At 39.3% G+C, this 17,394-nt stretch overlaps 2 non-coding genes across 2 annotated transcripts; both read right to left on the bottom strand.

The window, feature by feature from the left end:
• Positions 1 to 5,219: 5,219 nt before the first annotated feature.
• On the bottom strand, positions 5,220 to 5,338 carry LOC131934268 (5S ribosomal RNA). Its single transcript, XR_009385606.1, has one exon. It is a non-coding gene; the product is annotated as a 5S ribosomal RNA (ribosomal RNA).
• Positions 5,339 to 13,505: 8,167 nt separating this feature from the next.
• LOC131934269 (5S ribosomal RNA) lies at positions 13,506 to 13,624 on the bottom strand. Its single transcript, XR_009385607.1, has one exon. It is a non-coding gene; the product is annotated as a 5S ribosomal RNA (ribosomal RNA).
• Between the last annotated feature and the right edge of the window lie 3,770 nt (positions 13,625 to 17,394).

The following is a 17,394-nucleotide window of genomic DNA, read 5'->3' on the forward strand; positions in this document are numbered from 1 at the left end:
ACTTTCTCGTCAGCCGGTAAGAGATCAACCTCCTTTTGATTGTTTAAATTTAATCTGTGCTGAAATCATTGTGCAGGCTGGCAAAGAAAACCATGAACTTCTGAAAGCTGTGTACTTGAGCTCATGTTATTTTTTATTTTCTGTATTTTGAAAAAAAAAAAAGTATATATATGATAATAAAAAAAAAAAGTTCAGAGTATTTAATTGTTGTTTTGTCTTGTTAAAGAGAATGTATGTTGTGCAGGAAGTGTAACCAACTCATTTTCAAGCCAGGCCTAGCAAAAGACAAAACCAAAAGAATCATATGATATGATGGTAGTAGGAAAAAAGTATATCAGTGAACAAATGGTGGCAGATGCATGCCTTAGCAATCTGACATGGTAGCTTTAATGAAAGAAAAACAAAAATAATAAAAACACCAAAAGCCACACTCACACAGTTATGTTCAACATATATAATGAAGACAGAAAAAAACCAACCACCAGAATGGATGTATTGTAATGAAAATGGCAGTTAGCACTGGTGATAAGAATCAAAGTGTTGGCTAATAATTCCTATTACAACAGCCAGCCTTATAATCTGAATTAAAACTATTAAATCCCATTCATCCCTTGGATCTATGCCAAACAACACACAATAAATGATATGCATAGAGGTGTGCTGATGCCCTGTGTGAGATGCAGAATGAAATAGTGTTTTTAAAAAAAAGGAGCCACCCAGTAAATAAGTATGTGGCCTTTTTATGTCTAGTTTAAAGGATAGAATTAGCATGAAATGTGTTAAGAGAATAGTGTGTGCAGTTGTTGGGATAGGCATATTACTATGTAGGCCTATGTATGTATGTATATCTATCTCTACTTATTAAAGAAAAGAATGACTAAACAAAAAAAAAAAACTGTAACATGGCAGCTACACAGAGTGGGTGGGTGGATGAGGGAGGGAGGGAAAACTCGTTCAATGTAAACCAAACCGAGCTAATTGGGAATGGGTGGAGGCCCTGAAAAGGGCCGAGTAGTAGAGCCACAACAAGCAAGCCAGGTGGTTGTTTGCTGTTGTGTTTATTTGCTGGTGGTGTACTTGGTGACAGCCTTGGTGCCTTCACTGACGGCGTGTTTGGCCAGCTCACCGGGCAGGAGGAGACGGACAGCGGTCTGGATCTCCCTGGAGGTGATGGTGCTGCGCTTGTTGTAGTGGGCAAGACGGCTGGCTTCAGCTGAAATGCGCTCAAAGATGTCGTTGACGAAGGAGTTCATGATGGACCATGGCCTTGGAGGAAATGCCAGTGTCAGGGTGCACCTGCTTCAAGACTTTGTAAATGTAGATGCTGTAGCTTTCCTTTCTCCTCCTCTTCTTTTTCTTGTCACCGGTGCGTACGGCTTTAGCCTTACCGGCCTTCTTGGCTCCCTTGGAAGAAACTTTAGGTGGCATGTTGTTTTCTTTTCAATGGCTTGAACAGAAATGAGGCGAACCGACCGCCCGGCCGCCCCTTTTATTATGAAACGGCGAGGAAATTTGGAGAGTACGAGTACGAGTACGAACGCCAAGCCGCTGCGCAGCCAATCAGAACGCTCGCTTGGTGGACGAACGGATTTCCTCGCCGTTTCGTATAAAAGGGCCGATCTCGCCGTTAAGTCTTCATTCATCGCCTGCAGCCGTATCGCTGTTAGTCGCTGTATTTCTTCTCGCTCCTAACCAACTCACAATGTCCGGACGTGGTAAAGGCGGTAAAGTCAAGGGAAAGTCCAAGTCTCGCTCCTCCAGGGCAGGCCTTCAATTCCCAGTCGGACGTATTCATCGTCTGTTGAGGAAAGGAAACTATGCTGAGCGTGTCGGTGCTGGTGCCCCAGTCTACCTAGCCGCCGTCCTCGAGTATTTGGCCGCTGAAGTGCTCGAGTTGGCCGGCAACGCTGCCAGAGACAACAAGAAGACAAGAATCATTCCTCGTCACCTCCAGCTGGCCCATCCGTAACGACGAAGAGTTGAACAAACTTTTGTCGGGTGTCACCATCGCCCAGGGTGGTGTCCTCCCCAACATCCAGGCCGTGCTTCTGCCCAAGAAGTCACAGAAGACACCCGGTGGCAAGAGCTAAACAGTGTCACCCTGCTGCCCACTGTCCACCTAGCCTACTACTGTCCTTTTCAGGACAACCAAAGTTTACCCAATTAGCTTTCGTTGTGTGTCAATGAACAAAAATCGAGTTTTCCTACCCTACCCTACCCTACTTGTTTCAAACTTTATTAATAACGTATCAACATGTCAATCACTAGCAGTATGAGATCATTATTATAGATGTATAATACTTACACTGGTTTACACGAGCAGAACAGGGAGGGGGCGGTCATATTAATAGTAGTAACTGGACATATTTTAGGGGTATTCGTTCATAGATACAAATGAAAATAGAATCTATTTTTCTTTAAATGTGCTCCGTTTAACCCCTGTCTACAACAAATAAGGGTGGTCGTTATTTTAAAATTCTATTCTTTAACCTACCGCTAGTCTACCCTTTTTATTTTATATCTTCTTCTTTTTAAAACCAAATATGTTTTTATTAATCCTTCCCCCTCATTTATTTACACACTGTGTAAATACCGCCGATCGGGCGGTCGAATCGGGTCAGAATATCTACCTAGGTCTATAGACTAGGTCTAGATCTAAATTGTTTCAGGCAGTCTATGTTGGGTTCTTTTCTAATCACTCACACACACATTCATAATTCATTGAAGACGACAGAAGCAAACACACCGGATTCCATTGACAAGCGGCACAACCAAGGATTTCATTTGAACGAAGAATATTTTGTGTTATCGGCCCTGTCTGCTATTAATAGATCGCTCGGCTGGATACCGTGTCTAAAAATAATCTGCTATGTCGACGCTGTCTCAACGTTGTGTGGCTGCTACTGGCCAATCAGCGTCGTTAAACTCGTACTCGTCCAATGGGAGAGCTTCGTTGCGCTAAGGGTTTGGCGGACGGTTATAAAAGGGCCAGCAGCGCTGAGCTGCCGCATTTCCTTAACAGTCAGTTAAGATCATTCAAAAAAAAAAAGATGGCTCGTACCAAACAAACCGCCCGAAAATCTACTGGAGGCAAAGCCCCCACGTAAACAGCTGGCCACCAAAGCCGCCAGAAAGTCAGCACCAGCCCACCGGCGGTGTTAAGAAGCCCCATCGTTACAGGCCTGGAACCGTCGCCCTGAGAGAAATCCGTCGTTACCAGAAGAGCACTGAGCTGCTCATTCGCAAGCTGCCATTCCAGCGCCTGGTCAGAGAAATCGCCCAGGACTTCAAGACTGACCTTCGCTTCCAGAGCTCCGCTGTCATGGCCCTGCAGGAGGCTAGCGAGGCTTACCTCGTCGGTCTGTTTGAAGACACCAACCTGTGCGCCATCCACGCCAAGCGTGTCACCATCATGCCCAAGGACATCCAGCTAGCCAGACGTATCCGTGGTGAGCGTGCTTAAGAGGTTTCTTTTAAGCCCAAACCACCACCCCCCTGTCCCTCAACCAAGGTCCTTTTTAGGACCACCTGACAACGTTCAGATTAGCAGTGAAGGTCCCCCCACCTCACGAGTTTCCACCCACCCACCCACTACACCCCCCTGCCCATGTCTGCCACTCTACTACTACTACTACTACTACATCTATTAGTATTATTCTGGGGGATGCGGGAAATAGGTTCTATTCATTTATCTCTTTAATTCAACTCACACATCACATTGCTATTTGAATTCGTGTATGCATGCTGTTGATATTGTTTTATTTATCTCAAATGTGAAGAAAGGAGAGAATAAATTTTATATTTTTCTTTCACCCACCCACCACCCTATCCATTGCTTTTTAAAATATATATATAAAAAAAAAAAAAGAAAAACCCTTTAGGGTTAGAGCTAGATATCTAGATCTTAATCGGAGAGCAGAAATTATCTTAACGACTACACGCCATAGATTATTTAATTATTAGAAGCCTAACTAACCTATTCGTTTCACGATGTAAACAAACCACTGCGAGTACGGAGCGGAGTACGAGAATATTATTTCGTTCGTACTCGACCAATCAGCGTTCGAGATTCTCTCGTACTCGCATAATGAGCTCGCTCGTACTCGCATAATTAGGTGTAGGGAAATATTTCAGTTTTATTCGCACAAAACGGTGTGAAAATAACGTCTAATATCATATTTTTAACATGACAAACGTGGATCTTTTCTATGCCTACACGTGTGGGCAATGAAACTCTTTATTTTTTATCCAAGGGTCGCATAGCAGAATAGGTGAAAAAAATGACTTTGAAAACGACACCGTTAGCCGACAAGCAGCAACATTCCAGTCGACACGGCAAGCTGCTTTTTCATTGGCTGGCTCATTCGCCCGACCGCTTTTGGTTGGGCGGTGTCCGCCATATTGAACGAACTCGAGCCCAGGACCGTATATAAGGAGCGAGTTTCTCTGCAGACGGCGTTTTTCGAACACTCCTTCATCAACAAAGAAGAAAAATTCAATATGTCTGGCCGAGGCAAAGGTGGTAAGGGACTCGGCAAAGGAGGCGCCAAGCGTCACAGGAAGGTGTTGCGTGATAACATCCAAGGTATCACCAAGCCAGCCATCCGTCGTCTTGCTCGCAGAGGTGGTGTCAAACGTATCTCTGGTCTGATCTACGAAGAAACCAGAGGTGTCCTCAAGGTGTTCCTTGAAAATGTCATCCGTGATGCCGTCACCTACACTGAGCACGCCAAGAGGAAGACCGTCACTGCTATGGATGTCGTCTATGCTCTGAAACGTCAAGGGTCGCACCCTGTACGGCTTCGGCGGTTAAACTCAACCCAGGACCACCCATTTGTTCTACCCATCCGGCCCCTTATTAGGGCCACCCATACGTTTCCGAATTAGCTCGAGTGGTTGTAACCCCTACACGAATGTTTTCCATACCTACCCCTTATTTAACTTACTGAGTTACTTCTAATTATTAGGTTGTAGCCTACTTAGTTTATTTATTTAATTTGGGCAGAGTGGTCATCTTTCCTTTGTTGGTTTTTAAGGGGTTTGTTTCCATGGGGTGGGTAGGATCGAGGTAGCCTACCGTGAAGGCACAAAAGAAACAAACAAAAAATATTTCGATATTACAAAAGTGTTCACAGGTATGTGGTGAACTTAGGAAAGAGTGCAGGTGGTAAGAATAGGTGTCCAGTGGGGCAAAAAATAAAAGACAAAAGATGAAAAAAAGTCTACAACACGTGGTGTTCCCAAGCGGTCACCCATCTAAGTACTAACCACGCCCGACGTTGCTTGACTGCGGTGATCGGACGAGAACCGGTATTTTCAACGTGGTATGGCCGTAGACATCTGTGTGAGAAAATTGGGGCTTATAAATATACTCAAACGAAATCAGCAGTTATTCGTCCTTTTCTGGCTACAATAATGATTTCACTGCTTTCCTCATATTATTTCAATAATAAAAAACGCCCTAAATCTCCACAAAAGCGAAACATTGTTTTAATATCGAATACTATGTGCCTTTTTTTCCCTCTACAGCCATTGGTCGCTATTTTTAACCTGAGGCGGTAACCACCGGTAGACTTCCCTGAGCTACTAATTTTCGAGCATCGCGCGTTGTAAAATACAAAATAAATACATTTTCCCCATTTTCCTTGACTAAAATCAGAAAACCAGGTGCCCCCTGCATCCGACCTGTCCTTTAACTATCGCTTTCATGTGAAATGATCTATCGGAAAGGCGATACTTTAACTTTTTTGGGTCTCCCGCTCACTCACTCCTTCCGAAACATTCTGCACGAATTCATTCAATTTTAATCCAACTCATCACATAGATCTAGATCTAGCCGCCTACAAGTCTACTAATTTAATGTTTGAGAAATAGTTCAATGCTTTTCATTTATTAATTATTCTTTTAACCTTTTCCCACGACAACTGGCACATTTATTTTCAGTCTATTAATATTCTGGCTTCATTTTAAAACACGCAACTAGGCGACGATCTAGAATTCTAGATCTAACGCTCTAGCTTAACTAAAATAATATAAACAGGAGGGTAGATCTATTCAAAATACTGTTTCAAAAATTACAATAATAATTTCACGGTGAAAAAAAAAAGGCAGGCGATCCATGGTTAATTAAATGCTAATTAAGGATGTTGCTTAAAAGGTTAGGTTGGCCTGGGACGCCAGTATTTCTCTAGAGTCTAGATCTAGAATTTCTAGATTCTGTAGGAATGAGTAGCCTAGGTATTAATAATTAAATGCATTAGTAATTATTAGTAAATAACATAAGATTTAGTTCAGTAAAAACTAATAGATCTAGATTTTAGGTCCAATGTTGGCTATCAGACTTGATGCTTGATTGTAATGATTATTAGGTTTGAGCAATTAATTTTTTTAAACATTTTTTTTAATTATTAGTATTAGTGATAAGTCATCATTAGTGGGAGTAAATTTACTTCTTTCCAGTCTGGTTCTGGGTTTCCTTGTAGCCTATATAATCTAGATCTAGTTGGTGATAATATTAATAAATATTGTTTCCCATTTTAAATACTCAGGCGGTTTGTTTGAAAGTCTGACCGCAGCTCCATATTCATTGACTGTCGAAGCAGCGCATAAAATGAATTAGCTTATATCCAGGGCTGGCCTGGTCTGCCTGTTATTGTGACTGAATTGTCCTACAGACAAGACCTGAAGAAGCCCTCGTTAAGTAATAAGTGTACAGCTTGCTTTTAGCCTGGCGCGGGGATCTTTCACCGGCCACTTTAACATTCTGCGACAGGGCAGGCCTTTACTTTAAGCTTTAATCTTAGCTGGTTCCGCTTTAACACAGGGTATTCTTTTGTCTTTAAGTATACCGCTTTCTTTCATCAGCCTGGAACCCTGTGTCTGCTACCGGTATCTCATCCGGCAGGGCAAAACAATTTCCAGTTTTTAAATTAAGCTGATGTCATTTTTAATACCAATGATTAGGATTTTGGCACAATGCTTATTTTTCTATATACACAAGATGAATTTCACATCATTTTCTGATTTCAGTTTAAGTTTGAAAGCATGTAAAATGTCAATTTGTCCTGCTATGTGATTTTTCTTCATTTATTTTTTGCTAGCCCATGGCATCACATTATGAAGACTCTACTAATATCTTTAGGCTGGGGCCAGTACCTTAACCGACTGTCGTCAAATGAAAAAACTGACAGAAGAGCGCAATTTAATACACACAACAGATATATATGTATCCGAACAAACAAATAAATATATTTGAACATATATACATACCTTTATATACGCACACTGATATATACATATATTTACATAATAAATACATTATATATGAATATATCTATATATATAACTTATTTATTTATACATATATATATATATATATATACTTATTATATATATATATATATATATATATATATATATATATATATATATATATATGTATTATGAATATATATATTAATTCTTATATAATATATATTTGTAAATATAAATTATATATATGTGTGTATATATATATCCTTCTGTTTGCTGGGGTAGAAGAAAAAAAACTTATAATTATAATATTCTGAAGGATATTATTTTACTTGAGCGTCTTTCGTCTACACTCAAATATATATATTTGAATATACATTCAAATATATATTCAATGAATATACATTTAGACACACATGTAAATATATATATATATATATACACAAAACATGCATATATATACATACGTATATATAGACATATATACAATATTCGTCTATGTATATATATTCAATATTTTTACATTATAAATAAATATATATATAAAAATATATATATATATATATATATATATATATTTAAAAAAATATATACATATATGAAATACTTTTTACACATATTTATTTATGCTTCTATAATATATGGAAGGATATTAATTTACTCAAGCGTCTGCCTTGGGTGTTTATATAAAAAGAGAAGGGTTGAACTAATGAGAGGAATAAAAAAAATCTTTATATTCAATCTAATTTATTTATATTGTATATGTTATAGACTGGCATACATTTTTTTCTCTCTGGTTTATGTGAAAGGAGCTTGCAGGGATTCAAATTATTATTTTTTGCATTGAAATTCATTCTTTATTAATCACAGCTATGTTGCAGGCATATAAATACTTCCCTTTGGGCTCAAGTTGCTTTGAAAGAATCCTTGTCAGTATAGAACTAGTACCAGGACCATAAATGTATGCCCCAGGGCAAATGTTAAGAAAACCTCATCATTTTACAACTCCAACTGACCAGGGGCTTAAGAAATGATGCTTCTGCGCAAACTTTCTCGTCAGCCGGTAAGAGATCAACCTCCTTTTGATTGTTTAAATTTAATCTGTGCTGAAATCATTGTGCAGGCTGGCAAAGAAAACCATGAACTTCTTGAAAGCTGTGTACTTGAGCTCATGTTATTTTTTATTTTCTGTATTTTGAAAAAAAAAAAAGTATATATATGATAATAAAAAAAAAAAGTTCAGAGTATTTAATTGTTGTTTTGTCTTGTTAAAGAGAATGTATGTTGTGCAGAAGTGTAACCAACTCATTTTCAAGCCAGGCCTAGCAAAAGACAAAACCAAAAGAATCATATGATATGATGGTAGTAGGAAAAAAGTATATCAGTGAACAAATGGTGGCAGATGCATGCCTTAGCAATCTGACATGGTAGCTTTAATGAAAGAAAAACAAAAATAATAAAAACACCAAAAGCCACACTCACACAGTTATGTTCAACATATATAATGAAGACAGAAAAAAAACCAACCCACCAGAATGGATGTATTGTAATGAAAATGGCAGTTAGCACTGGTGATAAGAATCAAAGTGTTGGCTAATAATTCCTATTACAACAGCCAGCCTTATAATCTGAATTAAAACTATTAAATCCCATTCATCCCTTGGATCTATGCCAAACAACACACAATAAATGATATGCATAGAGGTGTGCTGATGCCCTGTGTGAGATGCAGAATGAAATAGTGTTTTTAAAAAAAAGGAGCCACCCAGTAATAAGTATGTGGCCTTTTTATGTCTAGTTTAAAGGATAGAATTAGCATGAAATGTGTTAAGAGAATAGTGTGTGCAGTTGTTGGGATAGGCATATTACTATGTAGGCCTATGTATGTATGTATATCTATCTCTACTTATTAAAGAAAAGAATGACTAAACAAAAAAAAAAAACTGTAACATGGCAGCTACACAGAGTGGGTGGGTGGATGAGGGAGGGAGGGAAAACTCGTTCAATGTAAACCAAACCGAGCTAATTGGGAATGGGTGGAGGCCCTGAAAAGGGCCGAGTAGTAGAGCCACAACAAGCAAGCCAGGTGGTTGTTTGCTGTTGTGTTTATTTGCTGGTGGTGTACTTGGTGACAGCCTTGGTGCCTTCACTGACGGCGTGTTTGGCCAGCTCACCGGGCAGGAGGAGACGGACAGCGGTCTGGATCTCCCTGGAGGTGATGGTGCTGCGCTTGTTGTAGTGGGCAAGACGGCTGGCTTCAGCTGAAATGCGCTCAAAGATGTCGTTGACGAAGGAGTTCATGATGGACATGGCCTTGGAGGAAATGCCAGTGTCAGGGTGCACCTGCTTCAAGACTTTGTAAATGTAGATGCTGTAGCTTTCCTTTCTCCTCCTCTTCTTTTTCTTGTCACCGGTGCGTACGGCTTTAGCCTTACCGGCCTTCTTGGCTCCCTTGGAAGAAACTTTAGGTGGCATGTTGTTTTCTTTTCAATGGCTTGAACAGAAATGAGGCGAACCGACCGCCGGCCGCCCTTTTATATGAAACGGCGAGGAAATTTGGAGAGTACGAGTACGAGTACGAACGCCAAGCCGCTGCGCAGCCAATCAGAACGCTCGCTTGGTGACGAACGGATTTCCTCGCCGTTTCGTATAAAAGGGCCGATCTCGCCGTTAAGTCTTCATTCATCGCCTGCAGCCGTATCGCTGTTAGTCGCTGTATTTCTTCTCGCTCCTAACCAACTCACAATGTCCGGACGTGGTAAAGGCGGTAAAGTCAAGGGAAAGTCCAAGTCTCGCTCCTCCAGGGCAGGCCTTCAATTCCCAGTCGGACGTATTCATCGTCTGTTGAGGAAAGGAAACTATGCTGAGCGTGTCGGTGCTGGTGCCCCAGTCTACCTAGCCGCCGTCCTCGAGTATTTGGCCGCTGAAGTGCTCGAGTTGGCCGGCAACGCTGCCAGAGACAACAAGAAGACAAGAATCATTCCTCGTCACCTCCAGCTGGCCATCCGTAACGACGAAGAGTTGAACAAACTTTTGTCGGGTGTCACCATCGCCCAGGGTGGTGTCCTCCCCAACATCCAGGCCGTGCTTCTGCCCAAGAAGTCACAGAAGACACCCGGTGGCAAGAGCTAAACAGTGTCACCCTGCTGCCCACTGTCCACCTAGCCTACTACTGTCCTTTTCAGGACAACCAAAGTTTACCCAATTAGCTTTCGTTGTGTGTCAATGAACAAAAATCGAGTTTTCCTACCCTACCCTACCCTACCCTACTTGTTTCAAACTTTATTAATAACGTATCAACATGTCAATCACTAGCAGTATGAGATCATTATTATAGATGTATAATACTTACACTGGTTTACACGAGCAGAACAGGGAGGGGGCGGTCATATTAATAGTAGTAACTGGACATATTTTAGGGGTATTCGTTCATAGATACAAATGAAAATAGAATCTATTTTTCTTTAAATGTGCTCCGTTTAACCCCTGTCTACAACAAATAAGGGTGGTCGTTATTTTAAAATTCTATTCTTTAACCTACCGCTAGTCTACCCTTTTTATTTTATATCTTCTTCTTTTTAAAACCAAATATGTTTTTATTAATCCTTCCCCCTCATTTATTTACACACTGTGTAAATACCGCCGATCGGGCGGTCGAATCGGGTCAGAATATCTACCTAGGTCTATAGACTAGGTCTAGATCTAAATTGTTTCAGGCAGTCTATGTTGGGTTCTTTTCTAATCACTCACACACACATTCATAATTCATTGAAGACGACAGAAGCAAACACACCGGATTCCATTGACAAGCGGCACAACCAAGGATTTCATTTGAACGAAGAATATTTTGTGTTATCGGCCCTGTCTGCTATTAATAGATCGCTCGGCTGGATACCGTGTCTAAAAATAATCTGCTATGTCGACGCTGTCTCAACGTTGTGTGGCTGCTACTGGCCAATCAGCGTCGTTAAACTCGTACTCGTCCAATGGGAGAGCTTCGTTGCGCTAAGGGTTTGGCGGACGGTTATAAAAGGGCCAGCAGCGCTGAGCTGCCGCATTTCCTTAACAGTCAGTTAAGATCATTCAAAAAAAAAAAGATGGCTCGTACCAAACAAACCGCCCGAAAATCTACTGGAGGCAAAGCCCCACGTAAACAGCTGGCCACCAAAGCCGCCAGAAAGTCAGCACCAGCCACCGGCGGTGTTAAGAAGCCCCATCGTTACAGGCCTGGAACCGTCGCCCTGAGAGAAATCCGTCGTTACCAGAAGAGCACTGAGCTGCTCATTCGCAAGCTGCCATTCCAGCGCCTGGTCAGAGAAATCGCCCAGGACTTCAAGACTGACCTTCGCTTCCAGAGCTCCGCTGTCATGGCCCTGCAGGAGGCTAGCGAGGCTTACCTCGTCGGTCTGTTTGAAGACACCAACCTGTGCGCCATCCACGCCAAGCGTGTCACCATCATGCCCAAGGACATCCAGCTAGCCAGACGTATCCGTGGTGAGCGTGCTTAAGAGGTTTCTTTTAAGCCCAAACCACCACCCCCTGTCCTCAACCAAGGTCCTTTTTAGGACCACCTGACAACGTTCAGATTAGCAGTGAAGGTCCCCCACCTCACGAGTTTCCACCCACCCACCCACTACACCCCCTGCCCATGTCTGCCACTCTACTACTACTACTACTACTACATCTATTAGTATTATTCTGGGGGATGCGGGAGATAGGTTCTATTCATTTATCTCTTTAATTCAACTCACACATCACATTGCTATTTGAATTCGTGTATGCATGCTGTTGATATTGTTTTATTTATCTCAAATGTGAAGAAAGGAGAGAATAAATTTTATATTTTTCTTTCACCCACCCACCACCCTATCCATTGCTTTTTAAAATATATATATAAAAAAAAAAAAAGAAAAACCCTTTAGGGTTAGAGCTAGATATCTAGATCTTAATCGGAGAGCAGAAATTATTCTTAACGACTACACGCCATAGATTATTTAATTATTAGAAGCCTAACTAACCTATTCGTTTCACGATGTAAACAAACCACTGCGAGTACGGAGCGGAGTACGAGAATATTATTTCGTTCGTACTCGACCAATCAGCGTTCGAGATTCTCTCGTACTCGCATAATGAGCTCGCTCGTACTCGCATAATTAGGTGTAGGGAAATATTTCAGTTTTATTCGCACAAAACGGTGAAAATAACGTCTAATATCATATTTTAACATGACAAACGTGGATCTTTTCTATGCCTACACGTGTGGGCAATGAAACTCTTTATTTTTTATCCAAGGGTCGCATAGCAGAATAGGTGAAAAAATGACTTTGAAAACGACACCGTTAGCCGACAAGCCAGCAACATTCCAGTCGACACGGCAAGCTGCTTTTTCATTGGCTGGCTCATTCGCCGACCGCTTTTGGTTGGGCGGTGTCCGCCATATTGAACGAACTCGAGCCCAGGACCGTATATAAGGAGCGAGTTTCTCTGCAGACGGCGTTTTTCGAACACTCCTTCATCAACAAAGAAGAAAAATTCAATATGTCTGGCCGAGGCAAAGGTGGTAAGGGACTCGGCAAAGGAGGCGCCAAGCGTCACAGGAAGGTGTTGCGTGATAACATCCAAGGTATCACCAAGCCAGCCATCCGTCGTCTTGCTCGCAGAGGTGGTGTCAAACGTATCTCTGGTCTGATCTACGAAGAAACCAGAGGTGTCCTCAAGGTGTTCCTTGAAAATGTCATCCGTGATGCCGTCACCTACACTGAGCACGCCAAGAGGAAGACCGTCACTGCTATGGATGTCGTCTATGCTCTGAAACGTCAAGGTCGCACCCTGTACGGCTTCGGCGGTTAAACTCAACCCAGGACCACCCATTTGTTCTACCCATCCGGCCCTTATTAGGGCCACCCATACGTTTCCGAATTAGCTCGAGTGGTTGTAACCCCTACACGAATGTTTTCCATACCTACCCCTTATTTAACTTACTGAGTTACTTCTAATTATTAGGTTGTAGCCTACTTAGTTTATTTATTTAATTTGGGCAGAGTGGTCATCTTTCCTTTGTTGGTTTTTAAGGGGTTTGTTTCCATGGGTGGGTAGGATCGAGGTAGCCTACCGTGAAGGCACAAAAGAAACAAACAAAAAATATTTCGATATTACAAAAGTGTTCACAGGTATGTGGTGAACTTAGGAAAGAGTGCAGGTGGTAAGAATAGGTGTCCAGTGGGGCAAAAAATAAAAGACAAAAGATGAAAAAAAGTCTACAACACGTGGTGTTCCCAAGCGGTCACCCATCTAAGTACTAACCACGCCCGACGTTGCTTGACTGCGGTGATCGGACGAGAACCGGTATTTTCAACGTGGTATGGCCGTAGACATCTGTGTGAGAAAATTGGGGCTTATAAATATACTCAAACGAAATCAGCAGTTATTCGTCCTTTTCTGGCTACAATAATGATTTCACTGCTTTCCTCATATTATTTCAATAATAAAAAACGCCCTAAATCTCCACAAAAGCGAAACATTGTTTTAATATCGAATACTATGTGCCTTTTTTTCCCTCTACAGCCATTGGTCGCTATTTTTAACCTGAGGCGGTAACCACCGGTAGACTTCCCTGAGCTACTAATTTTCGAGCATCGCGCGTTGTAAAATACAAAATAAATACATTTTCCCCATTTTCCTTGACTAAAATCAGAAAACCAGGTGCCCCCTGCATCCGACCTGTCCTTTAACTATCGCTTTCATGTGAAATGATCTATCGGAAAGGCGATACTTTAACTTTTTTGGGTCTCCCGCTCACTCACTCCTTCCGAAACATTCTGCACGAATTCATTCAATTTTAATCCAACTCATCACATAGATCTAGATCTAGCCGCCTACAAGTCTACTAATTTAATGTTTGAGAAATAGTTCAATGCTTTTCATTTATTAATTATTCTTTTAACCTTTTCCCACGACAACTGGCACATTTATTTTCAGTCTATTAATATTCTGGCTTCATTTTAAAACACGCAACTAGGCGACGATCTAGAATTCTAGATCTAACGCTCTAGCTTAACTAAAATAATATAAACAGGAGGGTAGATCTATTCAAAATACTGTTTCAAAAATTACAATAATAATTTCACGGTGAAAAAAAAAAGGCAGGCGATCCATGGTTAATTAAATGCTAATTAAGGATGTTGCTTAAAAGGTTAGGTTGGCCTGGGACGCCAGTATTTCTCTAGAGTCTAGATCTAGAATTTCTAGATTCTGTAGGAATGAGTAGCCTAGGTATTAATAATTAAATGCATTAGTAATTATTAGTAAATAACATAAGATTTAGTTCAGTAAAAACTAATAGATCTAGATTTTAGGTCCAATGTTGGCTATCAGACTTGATGCTTGATTGTAATGATTATTAGGTTTGAGCAATTAATTTTTTTAAACATTTTTTTTAATTATTAGTATTAGTGATAAGTCATCATTAGTGGGAGTAAATTTACTTCTTTCCAGTCTGGTTCTGGGTTTCCTTGTAGCCTATATAATCTAGATCTAGTTGGTGATAATATTAATAAATATTGTTTCCCATTTTAAATACTCAGGCGGTTTGTTTGAAAGTCTGACCGCAGCTCCATATTCATTGACTGTCGAAGCAGCGCATAAAATGAATTAGCTTATATCCAGGGCTGGCCTGGTCTGCCTGTTATTGTGACTGAATTGTCCTACAGACAAGACCTGAAGAAGCCCTCGTTAAGTAATAAGTGTACAGCTTGCTTTTAGCCTGGCGCGGGGATCTTTCACCGGCCACTTTAACATTCTGCGACAGGGCAGGCCTTTACTTTAAGCTTTAATCTTAGCTGGTTCCGCTTTAACACAGGGTATTCTTTTGTCTTTAAGTATACCGCTTTCTTTCATCAGCCTGGAACCCTGTGTCTGCTACCGGTATCTCATCCGGCAGGGCAAAACAATTTCCAGTTTTTAAATTAAGCTGATGTCATTTTTAATACCAATGATTAGGATTTTGGCACAATGCTTATTTTTCTATATACACAAGATGAATTTCACATCATTTTCTGATTTCAGTTTAAGTTTGAAAGCATGTAAAATGTCAATTTGTCCTGCTATGTGATTTTTCTTCATTTATTTTTTGCTAGCCCATGGCATCACATTATGAAGACTCTACTAATATCTTTAGGCTGGGGCCAGTACCTTAACCGACTGTCGTCAAATGAAAAAACTGACAGAAGAGCGCAATTTAATACACACAACAGATATATATGTATCCGAACAAACAAATAAATATATTTGAACATATATACATACCTTTATATACGCACACTGATATATACATATATTTACATAATAAATACATTATATATGAATATATCTATATATATAACTTATTTATTTATACATATATATATATATATATATACTTATATATATATATATATATATATATATATATATATATATATATATATATGTATTATGAATATATATATTAATTCTTATATAATATATATTTGTAAATATAAATTATATATATGTGTGTATATATATATCCTTCTGTTTGCTGGGGTAGAAGAAAAAAACTTATAATTATAATATTCTGAAGGATATTATTTTACTTGAGCGTCTTTCGTCTACACTCAAATATATATATTTGAATATACATTCAAATATATATTCAATGAATATACATTTAGACACACATGTAAATATATATATATATATATACACAAAACATGCATATATATACATACGTATATATAGACATATATACAATATTCGTCTATGTATATATATTCAATATTTTTACATTATAAATAAATATATATATAAAAATATATATATATATATATATATATATATATTTAAAAAAATATATACATATATGAAATACTTTTTACACATATTTATTTATGCTTCTATAATATATGGAAGGATATTAATTTACTCAAGCGTCTGCCTTGGGTGTTTATATAAAAAGAGAAGGGTTGAACTAATGAGAGGAATAAAAAAAATCTTTATATTCAATCTAATTTATTTATATTGTATATGTTATAGACTGGCATACATTTTTTTCTCTCTGGTTTATGTGAAAGGAGCTTGCAGGGATTCAAATTATTATTTTTTGCATTGAAATTCATTCTTTATTAATCACAGCTATGTTGCAGGCATATAAATACTTCCCTTTGGGCTCAAGTTGCTTTGAAAGAATCCTTGTCAGTATAGAACTAGTACCAGGACCATAAATGTATGCCCCAGGGCAAATGTTAAGAAAACCTCATCATTTTACAACTCCAACTGACCAGGGGCTTAAGAAATGATGCTTCTGCGCAAACTTTCTCGTCAGCCGGTAAGAGATCAACCTCCTTTTGATTGTTTAAATTTAATCTGTGCTGAAATCATTGTGCAGGCTGGCAAAGAAAACCATGAACTTCTTGAAAGCTGTGTACTTGAGCTCATGTTATTTTTTATTTTCTGTATTTTGAAAAAAAAAAAAGTATATATATGATAATAAAAAAAAAAAGTTCAGAGTATTTAATTGTTGTTTTGTCTTGTTAAAGAGAATGTATGTTGTGCAGAAGTGTAACCAACTCATTTTCAAGCCAGGCCTAGCAAAAGACAAAACCAAAAGAATCATATGATATGATGGTAGTAGGAAAAAAGTATATCAGTGAACAAATGGTGGCAGATGCATGCCTTAGCAATCTGACATGGTAGCTTTAATGAAAGAAAAACAAAAATAATAAAAACACCAAAAGCCACACTCACACAGTTATGTTCAACATATAATGAAGACAGAAAAAAACCAACCCACCAGAATGGATGTATTGTAATGAAAATGGCAGTTAGCACTGGTGATAAGAATCAAAGTGTTGGCTAATAATTCCTATTACAACAGCCAGCCTTATAATCTGAATTAAAACTATTAAATCCCATTCATCCCTTGGATCTATGCCAAACAACACACAATAAATGATATGCATAGAGGTGTGCTGATGCCCTGTGTGAGATGCAGAATGAAATAGTGTTTTTAAAAAAAAGGAGCCACCCAGTAATAAGTATGTGGCCTTTTTATGTCTAGTTTAAAGGATAGAATTAGCATGAAATGTGTTAAGAGAATAGTGTGTGCAGTTGTTGGGATAGGCATAT

This window comes from Physella acuta, unplaced genomic scaffold (genome assembly GCF_028476545.2).
Source record: "Physella acuta isolate Inbredline_101_S28 unplaced genomic scaffold, ASM2847654v3 ptg002777l, whole genome shotgun sequence".
Lineage (NCBI taxonomy): Eukaryota > Metazoa > Mollusca > Gastropoda > Physidae > Physella > Physella acuta.